Source organism: Balaenoptera ricei, chromosome 17, assembly GCF_028023285.1.
Source record: "Balaenoptera ricei isolate mBalRic1 chromosome 17, mBalRic1.hap2, whole genome shotgun sequence".
Taxonomy (NCBI): Eukaryota; Metazoa; Chordata; class Mammalia; order Artiodactyla; family Balaenopteridae; genus Balaenoptera; species Balaenoptera ricei.
In genome coordinates this window covers 71,218,293-71,234,013 of record NC_082655.1, presented here as the reverse complement: position 1 = coordinate 71,234,013, position 15,721 = coordinate 71,218,293, and the positions used below count along the sequence as shown (strand labels likewise).

Genomic DNA, 15,721 nt, shown 5'->3' with positions numbered 1-15,721 from the left:
AGAACCAGCTTTTAGTTTTACTGATCTTTGCTAATGTTTTCATTGTTTCTATTTCATTTATTTCTGCTCTGATCTTTATGATTTCTTTCCTTCTGCTGACTTTGGGTTTTGTTTGTTCTTCTTTCTCTAACTGCTTTAGGTGTAAGGTTAGATTGTTTATTTGAGATTTTTCTTGTTTCTTGAGGTAGGCTTGTATAGCTATAAACTTCCCTCTTAGCAGTGCTTTTGCTGCATCCCATAGGTTTTGGATCATCGTGTTTTCATTGTCATTTGTCTCTAGGTATTTTTTTATTTCCTCTTTGGTTTCTTCAGTGATCTCTTGGTTATTTAGTAACGTATTGTTTAGCCTCAATGTGTTTGTGCTTTTCACGTTTTTTTCCCTGTAATTGATTTCTAATCTCATAGCGTTGTGGTCAGAAAAGATGCTTGATATGATTTCAATTTTCTTAAATTTACTGAGGCTTGATCTGTGACCCAAGATGTGATCTATCCTGGAGAATATTCCGTGCGCACTTGAGAAGAAAGTGTAATCTGCTGTTTTTGGAAGGAATGTCCTATAAATATCAATTAAATCTATCTGGTCTATTGTGTCATTTAAAGCTTGTGTTTCCTTATTAATTTTCTGTTTAGATGATCTGTCCATTGGTGTAAGTGAGGTGTTAAAGTCCCCCACTATTATTGGTGCTACTGTCAATTTCCTCTTTTATAGCTGTAAGCAATTGCCTTATGTATTGAGGTGTTCCTATGTTGGGTGCATATATATTTATAATTGTTATATCTTCTTCTTGGATCGATCCCTTAATCATTATGTAGTGTCGTTCCTTGTCTCTTGTAACATTCTTTATTTTAAAATTTATTTTATCTGATATGAGTATTGCTGCTCCAGCTTTCTTCTGATTTCCATTTGCATGGAATATCTTTTTCCATCCCCTCACTCTCAGTCTGTATGTGTCCCTAGGTCTGAAGTGGGTCTCTTGTAGACAGCATATATATGGGTCTTGTTTTTGTATCCATTCAGCAAGCCTGTGTCTTTTGCTTGAGCATTTAATCCATTCACGTTTAAGGTAATTATCGATATGTATGTTCCTATGACCATTTTCTTAATTGTTTTGGGTTTGTTTTTGTATGTCCTTTTCTTCTCTTGTGTTTCCCACTTAGAGAAGTTCCTTTAGCATTTGTTGTAGAGCTGGTTTGGTGGTGCTGAATTCTCTTAGCTTTTGCTTGTCTGTAAAGCTTTTGATTTCTCCATCAAATCTAAATGAGATCCTTGCCGGGTAGAGTAATCTTGGTTGTAGGTTCTTCCCTTTCATCACTTTAAGTATATCCTGCCACTCCCTTCTGGCTTGTAGAGTTTCTGCTGAGAAATCAGCTGTTAACCTTATGGAGGTTCCCTTGTATGTTATTTGTCGTTTTTCCCTTGCTGCTTTCAATAATTTTTCTTTGTCTTTAATTTTTGCCAATTTGATTACTATGTGTCTCAGCATGTTTCCCCTTGGGCTTATCCTGTATGGGACTCTGTGCTTCCTGGACTTGGGTGGCTATTTCCTTTCCCATGTCAGGGAAGTTTTCGACTATAATTTCTTCAAATATTTTCTCGGGTCCTTTCTCTCTCCCTTCTCCTTCTGGGACCCCTGTAATGCGAATGATGTTGCATTTAATGTTGTCCCAGAGGTCTCATAGGCTGTCTTCATTTCTTCTCATTCTTTTTTCTTTATTCTGTTCTGCAGCAGTGAATTCCACCATTCTGTCTTCCAGGTCACTTATCCATTCTTCTGCCTCATTTATTCTGCTATTGACTCCTTCTAGTGTATTTTTCTTTTCAGTTATTGTATTGTTCATCTCTGTTTGTTTGTTCTTTAATTCTTCTAGGTCTTTGTTAAACATTTCTTGCATCTTCTCGATCTTTGCCTCCGTTCTTTTTCTGAGGTCATGGATCATCTTCACTATCATTATTCTGAATTCTTTTTCTGGAGGTTGCCTATCTCCATTTCATTTAGTTGTTTTTCTGGGGTTTTATCTTGTTTCTTCATCTGGTACAAAGTCCTCTGCCTTTTCATTTTGTCTATCTTTCTGTGAATGTGGTTTTTGTTCCACAGGCTGTAGAATTGTAGTTCTTCTTGCTTCTGCTCTCTGCCCTCTGGTGGATGAGGCTATCTAAGAGGCTTGTGCAAGTTTCCTGATGGGAGGGACTGGTGGTGGGTAGAGCTGGCTGTTGCCCTGGTGGGCAGAGCTCAGTAAAACTTTAATCCGCTTGTCTGCTGATGGGTGAGGCTGGGTTCCCTCCCTGTTGGTTGTTTGGCCTGAGACGATCCAACACTGGAGCCTACCTGAGCTCTTTGTTGGGGCTAATGGCGGACTCTGGGAGGGCTCACACCAAGGAGTACTTCCCAGAAGTTCTGCTGCCAGAGTCCTTGTCCCCACGGTGAGCCACAGCCACCCCTGCCTCTGCAGGAGACCCTCCACCACTAGCAGGTAGGTCTGGTTCAGTCTCCTGTGGGGTCACTGCTCCTTCCCCTGGGTCCCAATGCACACACTACTTTGTGTGTGCTCTCTGAGTGGAGTCTCTGTTTCCTCCAGTCCTGTCGAAGTCCTGTAATCAAATCCTGCTAGCCTTAAAAGTCTGATTCTCTCTGCTTCTCGAAGTCCTGTAATCAAATCCTGCTAGCCTTAAAAGTCTGATTCCTCCTCCTGTTGCTGGACCCTCAGGTTGGGAAGCCTGACATGGGTATCAGAACCTTCACTCCAGTGGGTGGACAGCTGTGGTATAAGTGTTCACCAGTTTGTGAGTCAGCCACCCAGCAGTTTCGGGATTTGATTTTATTGTGATTGCGCCCCTCCTACTGTCTCATTGTGGTTTCTCCTTTGTCTTTGGATGTGGGGTATATTTTCTGGTGAGTTCCAGTGTCTTCCTGTCGATGATTGTTCGGCAGTTAGTTGTGATTCCGGTGCTCTTGCAAGAGGGAGTGAGAGCACATCCTTCTACTCCACCATCCTGAACCAAATCCTCTTTTTCTAATATAAGCATTTAGTGCTGTAAACTTCCTTCTCAACACTGCTTTTAGCTGCGTCCCACAAGTTTTGATATATTGTTATTTTAATTCAGTTCATTGTATTTTTAAATTTCCCTTGAGACAACTTCTTTTAACTGTTGAAGTTGGAAGTTTGTTGTTTGGTTTCCAAATGTTTGGAAATTTTGCTATTATTTTTCGGTTATTGAGTTCTAGTTTGATTCTTTTGTGGTCAGAGGACATAAACTGTATACAGTTGATCCTTGAATAACACAGGTTTGGACTATGTGTTCCCACTTATATGCAGATTTTTTTCTGTAGTAAGTACTATAGTCCTACACAATCTGAGGTTGGTTGAATCTGCAGATGCAGAACTGTGGATACTGAGGAACTGCAGATATGGAGGCAGGACTATAATTTATATGCAGATTTTGGACTGCAGGGAGGGTTGGAGCCCCTAACCCCTGTGTTGTTGAAGGGTGTATTTCCATTCTTTTAAAAATTTGTTGAGGTTTTTTTAAATGGCCCAAGGATATGGGCCATTTTGGTTTATGTTCTATGGGTACTAGAAAAGAATGTGTACTCTTGTTGTTGTTAGTGGAATGTCCTATAAATGTTAAATAGAACTTGTTGTTTGATGGTGTTGCTAAATTCTTCTGTATCATTCTTGATTTTCTGTTTGTTTTAACAATTGTTGAAAAGAGGGTGTTGAAGTCTCCAGCTGTATTTGTGGATTTGTGTATTTCTCCTTTCTTTTCTATCAGCTTTTGCTTTTCATATTTTGGAGATCTATTGTTTGGTGCATACATATTTAGGATTGCTGTGTCTTTTATTTTTTTACTGTAATATAATGTCCCTTTCTGTCCCTGATAATTTTGTTTGCTCTTAAGTCTACTTTATTTAATATTAATATAGTCAGAAGTGTTTTTTTTTTTTTTTGGTTAATGTTTGCATAATATATCTTTTTCTGTTCTTTTACTTTCATCCTGCTGTTAGTATTTGCCTTATATTTTGAGATGCTTTTATGTTGGGTGCATATATATTTACAATTGTTATATCTTCTTGGATTGATCCCTTGATCATTATGTAGTGTCCTTCTTTGTCTCTTGTGACAGACTTTATGTTAAAGTCTATTTTGTCTAATAAGAGTATTTCTACTCCAGCTTTCTTTTGATTTCCATTTGTGTGGAATATCTTTTTCTATCCCCTCACTTTTAGTCCATATGTGTCCCTAGGTCTGAAGTGGGTCTCTTGTAGACAGTATATTATATGGGTCTTGTTTTTGTATCCATTCAGCCAGTTTGTGTCTTTTGGTTGGAGCATTTAATACATTTACATTTAAGGTAATTACTGATACATATGTTCTTATTGTCATTTTGTTAATTGTTTTGGATTTGCTTTTGTAGTTCTTTTTTCTTCACTTCTTTTTTTTTGTTCTCGTGATTTGATGACTATCTTCAGTGTTATGTTTGGATTCCTCTTTCTTTTTTGTGTGTATATCTATTGTAGATTTTTGGTTTGTGGTTACTATGAGGGTTTGGTATAGCAAAACCTCATAGTATGTGTATACAAGATTGTTTTAAGTTCCTGCTCTCTTATTTCAAATGCATTACCAATATCCTGCATTTGTACTCTCCTCAAGATTACTAGCTTTGATATCATATTTGTGTGTGGATGATTTCCTACCTTTATTGTATTTTTACCTTCACTGGTGAGCTTTCCCATTAGTAATTTTCTTGTTTGTACTTGTGGCTTTTTCTTTTCCACCTAGGGAAGTTCCTTTAGCATTTGTTGTAAAACTGGTTTGGTGGTGGTGAATTCTGTTAGCTTTTGCTTGTCTGTAAAGCTTTTGATTTCTCTGTTGAATCTGAACGAGAGCCTTGCTGGGTGGAGTATCCTTGGTTGTAGGTTTTTCCCTTACATCACTTTAAATATATTGTGCCACTTCCTTCTGGCCTGCAGTGTTTCTGCTGAAAAATCAGCTGATAACCTTATGGGGATTCCCTTGTATGTTATTTTTGGTTTTCCCTTGTTGCTTTTAATATTAATATTTTCTCTGTGTCTTTAATATTTGTCAGTTTGATTAATATGTGTCTCGGTGTGTTCCTCCTTGGGTTTATCCTGTATGGGACTCTATGTGCTTCCTGGACTTGGGTGATTGTTTCCTGTTCCATGTTAGGGAAGTTTTCAGTTTTATCTCTTCAAATATTTTCTTAGGCCCTTTCTCTCTCCTTCTGGGACCTCTATAATGTGAATGTTGGTGTGTTTAGTGTTGTCCCAGAGGTCTCTTAAACTGTCCTCATTTCTTTTCATTCTTTTTTCTTTATTCTGCTTTGCAGCAGTGATTTCCACCATTCTGTCTTCCAGCCCACTTATCTGTTCTTCTGCCTCATTTATTCTGCTATTGATAACTTCTAGTGTATTTTTCATTTCAGTTATTGTTCAATTGCTTGTTTGTTCTTTACATCTTCTAGCTCTTTGTTAAGCATTTCTTGTATCTTCTGAGTCCATGCCTTCATTCTTTTTCCGAGATCTTGAATCATCTTTACTACCATTACTCTGAATTCTTTTTCAGGTAGATTGCCTATCTGCACTTAACTTAGTTGTTCTTCTGGGGTTTTATCTTGTTCCTTTGTCTGGAACATATTCCTCTGCTGTCTCATTTTGTCAAACTTTCTGTGTTTGCAGTCTCTGTTCTGCAGGCTGCAGGATTGTAGTTCCTTTTGCTTCTGGTGTCTGCCCCCTGGTGGGTGAGGCTGGTCTGGAGGCTTGTGCAGGCTTCCTGGTTGGAGGGCCTGGTGCCTGCCCACTGGTGGGTTTGTCCCTCTCGTGGGTAGGGCCATGTCAAGGGGCGTGTTTAGATGTGGCTGTGGGCTCAGAAAGACTTAGGCAGCCTGTCTGCTGATGCGTGTGGTGTGTTTTCACCCTGTTGCTTGTTTGGTCTGAGGTGTCCCAGCACTGAAGCCTACAGGCTGTTGGATGGCCCAAGACTTGGTGTCAAAATGGCAGCCTCCAGGAGAGCTCATGCTAATGAGTACTCTCCGGTACCTCTGTCACCAGTGTCCTTGTCTCCACAGTGAGCCACAGCCCTCCTTACCTCCCCAGGAGACCCTCTAAGACCAGCAGGTAGGTCTGGCCTAGGCTCCTCTGAAGTCACTGCTTTTTCCTTGGGTTTTGGTGCACACAAGACCTTGTGTGTGCCCTCCAAGAGTAGGCTTTCTCTTTCCTCGAGTTCTGTGGAGTTCCTGCGATCAAGCCCTGCTGGGCTTCAAAGCGAAATCCTCTGGGGGCTCCTCCCAATGCCAGACCCCCAGACTAGGGAGCCTGACGTGGGGCTCAGAACTCTCACTCCTATGGGAGAACCTCTGCGATATAATTACTTTCCAGTTTGTGCGTTGCCCACCCGGTGGGTATGGGATTTGATTGTATCATGAATGCGCCCCTCTTACCGTTTCGCTGTGGCCTGTTCTTTGTCTTTGGATGTTGAATATCCTTTTTGGTAGGTTTCATGCTCTTTTGTCAATGGTTGTTCAGCAGTTAGTTGTGATTTTGGTGTTTTCGTGAGAGGAGGTGTGTTCAAGTCCTTCTACTCTGCCGTCTTGTCTCCTCGCCTGTCTGGGGCCCACAGCATGGTCGCAGTTGCTGTCCCGCTGCAATGTGGCCTCGTTGTTTGGCCACAGACTGGCCTGCCTTCGGCGCCCATCAGGCTGGAACTAAGCCCTGCCATTATTTTTTTAAAGTACTTTTTCAGCCTTGCTGTTTTACTCCTCTCCTTCTGGGACCCTGATGACACAATTATTAGATCTTCTGTTGTAGCCACACAGGTCACTGAGACTCTGCTCATGTTTTTTCCTAGTTGGTTCATTTTTTGTTTTCCAGATTGGATAATTTCTATTGTTCTGTCTCTAAGTTCACTGATTCTTCCCTCTGTCTTCTCCATTCTGCTTTTGTTCCTATCCGTTGTGTTTTTTATTTCAGTTATTTTACTTTTTTTTTTAATAAATTTATTTATTTATTATTATTATTTTTGGCTGCGTTGGGTCTTCGCTGCTGCACGCGGGCTCTCTCCAGTTGCTGTGAGCAGTGGCTTGTCCTGTTGCGGAGCATGGGCTCTAGGTACGCGGGCTTCAGTAGTCGTGGCTTGCGGGCTCAGCAGTTGTGGCACACAGGCTCAGTTGCTCCGTGGCATGTGGGATCCTCCCGGACCAGGGCCCGAACCCGTGTCCCCTGCATTGGCAGGTGGACTTTTAACCACTGCGTTACCAGGGAAGTCCGTTATTTTACGTTTTGGTTCTAAAAGTTTTATTTGGTTCCCCACCCCCCCTTTTTTTTTTTTGCTGAGACTATTATTTTCATTTGTTTCAAGGGTGCTGCTAAATGCTCATTGAAGCCTTTTTATTATAGCTGCTTTAAAATCTGTCAGATAATTCTAACATCTCTTGTCATCTCAGAGTTGGTGTCTATTGATTGTCTTTTTTCATTCAGTTTGTGTTCTTTTTGGGTCTTGGCATGAAGAGTGATTTTATTGAAATCTAGATATTTTGAGTATCTGAGACTTTGGATCTTATTTCAGCTTTTTCTTTTAGCTGGCTTTCACTAATAGCAAGGGAGGAGTGGGTGCCATCTTGTTACTATGAGGTGGGAGCAGAAGTCCAGGTTTCCCACTCGGCCTCCGTTCACCCCCAGGGCAGTGCTCCATATTACTGCTGGGTGGCGGTGGGTGCCCCAGCTCCCCACGAGGCCTCCTGGGGCACCATCCTAGCAGATAGGGGAGGCTGCCTCATTGATGCTGGATGGGGTGTAATTCTGCCCCCACCCTCCACCCCAGATTGTCTCCACTGTATTACAGGGAGGTGGGTAAGTCCCTGCTTCCTCTGACACCATCTTGTAGGGTTTGAGGCATCTCATTACAGCCTAGAAAGGAGGGAAGTTAGCCTTTGTTGCATGGTGGAGGTGGGGCCGCAGCATTTTCTGTGATGTTGGCTGGAGTAGAGCAGTTATTTTATATAAGTTATTGATTGTGGGAGGCTGCCCCTTTCTTGGTCCTTTGGCTAAGAGAGCAGGCTTTTTTTTTTTTTTTTTAAAGATTTATTTATTGATTCATTCATTGATTGATTGCTATGTTAGGTCTTCGTTTCTGTGCGAGGGCTTTCTCTAGTTGCGGCAAGCGGGGGCCACTCTTCATCGCGGTGCGCGGGCCTCTCATTATCGCGGCCTCTCTTGTTGCGGAGCACAGGCTCCAGACGCGCAGGCTCAGTAATTGTGGTTCATGGGCCCAGTTGCTCCGCGGCATGTGGGATCTTCCCAGACCAGGGCTCGGACCCGTGTCCCCTGCATTAGCAGGCAGATTCTCAACCACTGCGCCACCAGGGAAGCCCCCGAGAGCAGGCTTTTGTTGAGACTTTTTCCCCTGCATCCATTGGCATTTCTGGGTTACCTGTTACTCTAGTGCCCAGTCTGGGATATATGAGGTAAAAGGAAACTCAAGGAACTCACTCCTATGCTGGGGTTTTTTTTTTTTTTTTTTTTTTCTTTTGGATCCCAAGGTCCAACTCAGTCTGCCTTCTCTCTGCCTGAAAGTCTTCTCTCTTTTTTTTTTTTTGCACTTTTATTTTTCTTGTTTTTTTTTTTAACTTCATTTTTCTGCTGCATTGTCTTTTTAAATAATTAATTAATTAATTATTGGCTGCGTTGGGTCTTCATTGCTGTGCGTGGGCTTTCTCTCATTGCAGCAAGCAGGGGCTACTCTTTGTTGCAGTGCGCAGCCTTCTCACTGCAGTGGCTTCTCTTGTTGTGGAGCATGGGCTCTAGGCATGCAGACTCAGTAGTTGTGGCGCATGGGCTTAGTTGCTCTGTGGCGTGTGGGATCTTCCCACACCAGGGCACGAACCCATGTCCCCTGCATTGGCAGGTGGATTCTTAACCACTGCACCAGCAGGGAAGCCCCTGCATTGGGTCTTTGTTGCTACATGCAGGCTTTCTCTAGTTGTGGCAAGTGGCGGCTACTCTTCGTTGCGGTGCATGCAGGCTTTCTCTAGTTGTGGCAAGTGGCGGCTACTCTTCGTTGCGGTGCATGGGCTGCTCATTGTGATGGCTTCTCTTGTTGCGGAGCACGGGCTCTAGGTGTGCGAGCTTCAGCAGTTGTAGCACGTGGGCCCTACAGCATGCAGGCTTCAGTAGTTGTGGCATGTGGGCTCAGTAGTTGTGGCTCGTGGGCTCTAGAGCGCAGGCTCAGTAGTTGTGGCGCACGGGCTCAGTAGTTGTGCACGGACTCAGTAGTTGTGGCGCGTGGGCTTAGTTGCTCCGCGGCATGTGGGATCTTCCCACACCAGGGATCGAACCCGTGTCCCCTGCATTGGCAGGCAGATTCTTAACCACTGCACCACCAGGGAAGTCCGAAAGTCTTCTTACATTTGTTTTATATATGATGTCTAGAGATTATAGTTGTAGTTAGGAGGAAGAATAGTGAAAAGTTTATCTGCTCCATCTTCCTAGAAAAGTCTCTAAAGGGTTTTTAATACAGATGTCATCTTTGTACTTGATATGACATTATGGGGTAGCTATTATGGGGATTGTGATTATAGAGTAATTGAGTTGGCACAATGGATTTGGATAATGGATTTTGTCTATGATGTTGAAAGTAATTGGCTAAAGGATCTTTGAAAAGGTGCCTGGAAGCATTCTAGGTAAAGATAATCTGAACCTGAACAAAGTGAGAAGGAAACAGAGTATACCCAGCTGGATTTGCGCAATGCTCTGGAGGAGGAAGTTGACAGACGGGTGGGAAGTGGCCCCAGAGTTCCAAGGTTAATGACATGGCCCATGTGACTAGAGAGATTGGGCAGACTTTTTGTTTTGCTGTGTGGTGCTATATCACCTTTTGCATCAGTTGTGATTAACTGTAGATGTGTATAATAAATCTAGATGGCTGGGAAAGGTACTCTCTGTTATGTTCCTGTGGCTGATATCCTGATAATCAGGCTGACACATCTAGGTCTCACCATCTTCCCAAGGACAGGAGCTTTGAGGAAGCTCTATTTGATCAGTTTCACATACCAGATAAAGTGTGTTTTGTACAGATTGATGAGATAGCAGATTTAGCATATCATGTATTTTAATCAATAGGACAAAATAGAAGGATGAAAGTTGGTGTAATTTTACTTTGTCTTGACAATTATTTAATACTAGTACTCTTACGAGGCAGTTTGAGTCTTTTTTCATCTGTCATTTTGATATTAACTGCATTTCCATGGCAATTTTTTATAGCTTAAACTTGTAACTTAACTCATAACTGTAACTTAAATCTTAAAAACATAATATGAAGTAGAGTACTTTCAAGATTTATATATTGCCATTTGAGTGTTTCCCTGCCTGTCACATTTATATTTATATGAAAGCCAAAGCTATTCAATGTATTTGTTTCTTATTTCTCCCTTGAAATTTGTTGAGGGCATTTCTGTAATTGTTGGTTACGATGTTACGGTATTCTCTCTCTGGGAAAGTGGCATACACATGAGTTCTTAATTGGTCATTGTACAGTTGATTTTTTTTTTTTTCAAATACACTGAACTTCAGTTTTTTCATCTCTAAATTGGAAGTACCAATACCTACTTCGAGAGGAGAATTTTGAAAGATAACATGAGAAAACTAATAGCACAGTGGCATGCACAAGTAAGTCCTCATTTTTTTTCTGTTCTGTACACGTTTTCATTTCCCTTTGAATTAACAGAATGGCTTCAGAATTGGAAAGAAATCTTCATTTTTATAAGAAGCATTGAGATCCTTTGAAAGAATCAATATAACTGATAGTCTTGTCTCAGATAATTAACTTGTTCTCTTTCATAATAGTAGGCTATGGAGAATGTGTAGTCTTTGGACATAGACACAGCATAACATTTGCACTATGTGTGATGAAATTAAAGACTATAATCTCTGTGGCTTCTAGCAGACATCATAGGCATTGCCATCAAGTTTTGTGTTTTTTTAAAAAATAAATTTATTTATTTTATTTATTTTTGGCTGTGTTGGGTCTTTGTTGCTGCACTCAGGCTTTCTCGAGTTGCGTCAAGCGGGGGCTGCTCTTCGTTCTGGTGTGCAGGCTTCTCACTGCAGTGGCTTCTCTTGTTGTGGAGCATGGGCTCTAGGCCCACATGTTTCAATAGTTGTGGCTCACGGTCTCTAGAGTGCATGCTCAATAGTTGTGGTGCACGGGCTTAGTTGCTCCATGGCATGTGGGATCTTCCCAGACCAGGGCTCGGACCCGTGTCCCATGCATTGGCAGGCGGATTCTTAACCACTGTGCCACCAGGGAAGCCCCTGTCATCAAGTTTTTGATTGCTTTTGGAGTAGAACATTTTAAAAAATTATTTATTTTTTTAATTGATGTATAGTTGATTTACAATGTGTTAATTTCTGCTATATAGCGAAGTGATTCAGTTACACATATACATATTCTTTTTTACATTCTTTTCCATTATGGTTTGTCCCAGGATATTGAATATAGTTCCCTGTGCTATACCATAGGACCTTGTTGTTTATCCATTCTATATATACCAGTTTGTATCTGCTAACCCCAAATTCCCACTCCATCCCTTCCTCACCCCATCTCCCCCTTGGCAACCACACATCTGTTCTCTTGTGAGTCTGTTTCTGTTTCATAGATAGTTCATTTGTGTCATATTTTAGATTCCATGTATAAGTGATATGGTATTTGTCTATCTCTTTCTGACATACTTCACTTAGTGTGATAACCTCTAGGTCCACCCATTTTGCCGCAAATGGCATTATTTCATTCTTTTTTTATGGCTGAGTAGTATTCCATTGTATATATATACCACATCTTTTTTATCCATTCATCTGTTGATGGGCATTTAGGCTGTTTCCGTGTCTTCACTATTGTGAATAGTGCTGCTATGAACATAGGGGTGCATGTATCTTTTTGAATTAGAGTTTTCTCTGGATATATGCCCAGGAGTGGCATTGCTGGATCATGTGTCAGCTCTATTTTTAGTTTTTTTTTTTTAATTTTTTTTATTTTTAGTTTTTTAAGGAACTTCCATACTGTTTTACGTAGTGGCTGCACCAGTTTACATTCCCACCAACAGTGTAGGAGGGTCCCCTTTTCTCCACACCCTCTCCAGCATTTATTTATGTACGTATGTATGTATGTATGTATTTATTTTTGACTGTGTTGGGTGTTAGTTGCCGCACGCGGGCTTCTCTCTAGTTGTGGTGTGTGGGCTCCAGGCAGCATGGGCTCTGTAGTTTGCGGCACACAGGCTGTCTCATTGAGGTGCACAAGCTCAGTAGTTGTGGCACGTGGGCTTAGTTGCCCTGCAGCATGTGGGATCTTAGTTCCCCAACCAGGGATCAAACCCGCGTCCCCTGCAATGGAATGTGGATTCTTTACCACTGGACCACCACGGAGGTCCCTCCAGCATTTGTTATTTGTAGACTTTTTAATGATGGCCATTCTGACTGGTGTGAGGTGGTATCTCATTGTAGTTTTGATTTGCATTTCTTTAATAATAAGGGATGTTGAACATCTTTCCATGTGCCTGTTGACCATCTGTATGTCTTCTTTGGAGAAATGTCTATTTAGGTCTTCTGCCCGTTTTTGTTGTTGAGTTTTATGAGCTGTTTGTATATTTTGGAAATTAAACCCTTGTCGGTCCCATCATTTGCACATATTTTCTCCCTGGAGTAGAACATTATTTAAGGAATATTGAAATGTTTCAAGTTTAACTCCACTTTGTTCATTCTTTATTAATATGTTAATTTCTGTTTGTATCTAATTCTTAATTCTGAGTGCCCATGTACATCTCAAACTGAGTATGTATTAAATAAAAATTTACAGGTTCATAGGACTTGAAAGTATTTGAGGTAGCCCTTTTTCTTATACCAGAATGTTTGTAATCTAATGACTTAAGATGAACGTATTTACAAAAATCTGATATAAGAATAGTGAATAGAGTGAGACTGAAGCCTTTGACTAAAGATATCAAGTGTTAAATGGAATGTGCTGTTTTTTAAGTAGTGTCGGGGAAGAACCCCAACCTCATAGAGGATGACAGTGAGTAACAAGACTCCAAAGGAAATGACTCAGCAAGCAAGCAGGCTGGCTGGCCACAGCGCCATAGGTGCAAGTGTAGACCAGGAGACACAAAGGATCAGGGCAGGACGGTTTCCTACTCACAGCATGCAAACAGCAGGTGTTACTCATTCCCAGTTTAATCTTAAGTATTTGACACTAGACATAAACTAGTAATGTACATCAATACAGTACTGCATTCAAGGAAGAAATGTCATTGCCACTAAATATCACTTATAGCAAGATCCAGCTTTTAAAATACAAAACAAGAGACTTGTGTTGAACAGAATCTAGAATAGGCGATGAATCCCACTAGTCATCTGGGTCTGCAGCCTCATGACGGTCCTGACTATTCCCCACTATGGTCCTTTCATGGATTACTTCCCTCAGAATAATTTCCCTAGTCCAGTTGTCTTTATCCAGCTATTTGCTCACTTTGAAAAATACTGTTAGCTTTCTACCCAACTTTGTGCTTTCAGGGAACTAAATTACCAGTTTTCCCCCCTTCTCTGCACCCTATTGACAATAGCACGTATTTCTGTACCTTTCTGCTATTCTCTCAACTAAAACAGTGAGGGAGAGTCAATAAAAGTCATCCGGGGAATACCACCTTTCATAGGGCGCTGGGCTCATTTAAAACAATCTCAGATTTTGAGTTTTCATTAACTGTGAGGTAAGGGGAAAGGACCCCAGAGGTACATTGTATTTAATTGAGGATTTTCTTTAAAATAGTCAGTGGAGCTTAAAAAGCCCTTCATGTCTGTGTATGTTGTACTTCAGAGTGGCCGCCCTTGATACTAACATTGAACAGGTAAGCGGGCCAGACACTTGGTGCGGATGCGCCTCTGAAGGGGGGCCTGCACCCTTGTGCCATGAGGCACTTCAGCGCCAAGTCGAACAAAAAGGGTGGAAATCTCGCCAGCACAAGGCAGTATGCAGACAGTATTTTTTTTTTAACATCTTTATTGGAGTATAATTGCTTTACAATGGTGTGTTAGTTTCTGCTTTATAACAAAGTGAATCAGCTATACATATACATATATCCCCATATCTCTTCCCTCTTGCATCTCCCTCCCTCCCACCCTCCCTATCGCACCCCTCTAGGTGGACACAAAGCACCGAGCTGATCGCCCTGTGCTATGCGGCTGCTTCCCACTAGCTATCTATTTTACATTTGGTAGTGTATATATGTCCATGCCATTCTCTCACTTCGTCCCAGCTTACCCTTCCCCCTCCTCAAGTCCATTCTCTAGTAGGTCTGCAGCAGACAGTATTTTTAAGAAACGATCATACTTTGGCTGTTTGTCTTCTGCTTTTGGGACATCCGTACTTGACGCCTCTTTTGTTCTTTTTGTTTTTATATTTGTTTTCTTAAAATTTCTCTGAATTATACACAAATTTAGTAGAAAAGAGCATTTCTTAGTTTGAATTACTTTTGCCTCTATATTCTAGCTCTTTAATAGCCTTGTATGCTGAAGGATGGCAAAACAGATTGGTTCTGAGAACGAGTTATTTGTAGACTGCCTTATAAAACAGATGTCTGTGGGAAAAGGGTGTGTGTGTGTTTATAGTTTTAAAGGAAGGGACATGTATGAGAATTTTCATAAAACCTAAGCTTTTCCATATATAAGAACATTACAGAGCAACTCTTTTTATTTTTTTGCCTTTGGTTCTCAAGCTTCTGTAAATGTCAAATCTTTCTGTGTCTTTGAGAATACATGATCATTTCAGGATTATTTTCCTTTTCCAGCTTCTAAAAATCCACATTTAAACTTCCACATTTCCTATAATTTGTTTGAACCCATAGCTGTCAACAGTGCTTCACACAGGGAAATGCAGAATCTATACCAAAGTTATAAAAATAGTGTAGACATATAAAATATAGACGATCTGACACTGTTACTTAAATTGTTTTGCTAAAGGTCCTAAACTTTTTTTCTCTTACCCTGGAACACTGGTTTTCAAGATTAATGAGTGTTTATCCCTTAATTCTCAGTAGATGCAAAATCAAAAGGATAGAATTCATCTGGAGGAGTTATGGGGAGAGGTAGAAGCTTAATTCTTGTTTTTCTTAAACAGTGTAGTTTGCTGTTAAGTATTCGTTAATTTCCTCTTACAGTGTATTTTGGCTGGAAGATATCTTAAAGGAAGCTGTTCAAACATCAACTGATCAACTGATCTCTTAATTCAAACTGCCCTATTATCTTGTTCCATTTCTGGGTATCGAAGAGTAAATGTTCATGGGATTAGACAATTGGCTTACTTGAGTGATAACATTTTAAAACAAACGTAAAAGCATATACTACTTTTGGATCCTGTGATCTGGGAGGGTATACTCACTACTAAAGTGACTATGAGTTCTTGAAAAAACAGTTATTATAACATCATTTTTTTGTTTAGTAGCACTAAAGATTCTGGCATTCAAAATTTATCTTTATTTGCTATTATAATATAGACTTTATGAAATCTTTGCACTCATACATAATACGAAAACAATCATCCTCGCTTACGTTCCCAACAAAGTATTCATTCTCTTAGGTAAGTTTAGATAAACAAAGCAAAATCCAACTTTCATGGAAAATGGGAGACGGCAGTGGGTAGAGATGAGTCTTTACCTCCAGGC

The 15,721-nt window shown here is 40.8% G+C and overlaps 1 protein-coding gene across 4 annotated transcripts in view; it reads left to right on the top strand.

Annotated features, from left to right (window-relative positions):
• Positions 1-15,721, top strand: part of MTFR1 (mitochondrial fission regulator 1) — an 86,059-nt gene that overhangs the window by 55,449 nt on the left and 14,889 nt on the right. The window lies entirely within an intron of this gene.